Source organism: Anneissia japonica, unplaced genomic scaffold (genome assembly GCF_011630105.1).
Source record: "Anneissia japonica isolate Jap-2015-1 unplaced genomic scaffold, ASM1163010v1 scaffold581_len1011336_cov187, whole genome shotgun sequence".
NCBI lineage: Eukaryota > Metazoa > Echinodermata > Crinoidea > Comatulida > Comatulidae > Anneissia > Anneissia japonica.
Genome location: NW_022723686.1, coordinates 919078 through 919341, shown reverse-complemented (window position 1 = coordinate 919341; position 264 = coordinate 919078).

Below are 264 nucleotides of genomic sequence, written 5' to 3'. Positions count from 1 at the left end.
GGTAAAAAAAGAATAAAAGAAAGAAAAAAAGAGAAAGCAAAGCCGGATTTCCTGCTTGTTGGATAACAATGACTCGACTTCAAACATATTTTCTGATGACTTGTAGTCTACATTAGGAAAGGGGTGAAGAAGGTAGGAGTGCTTGACCTGTCTGAATGTTTATAAAATAGCAGCGGTGTCATCAGCATTTTCCCGACAGGTGCTCCACACCCCAGTGGTGGCTCCAGGATTTGCCCGACGGGGGATATTCCCGACGAAAAATGT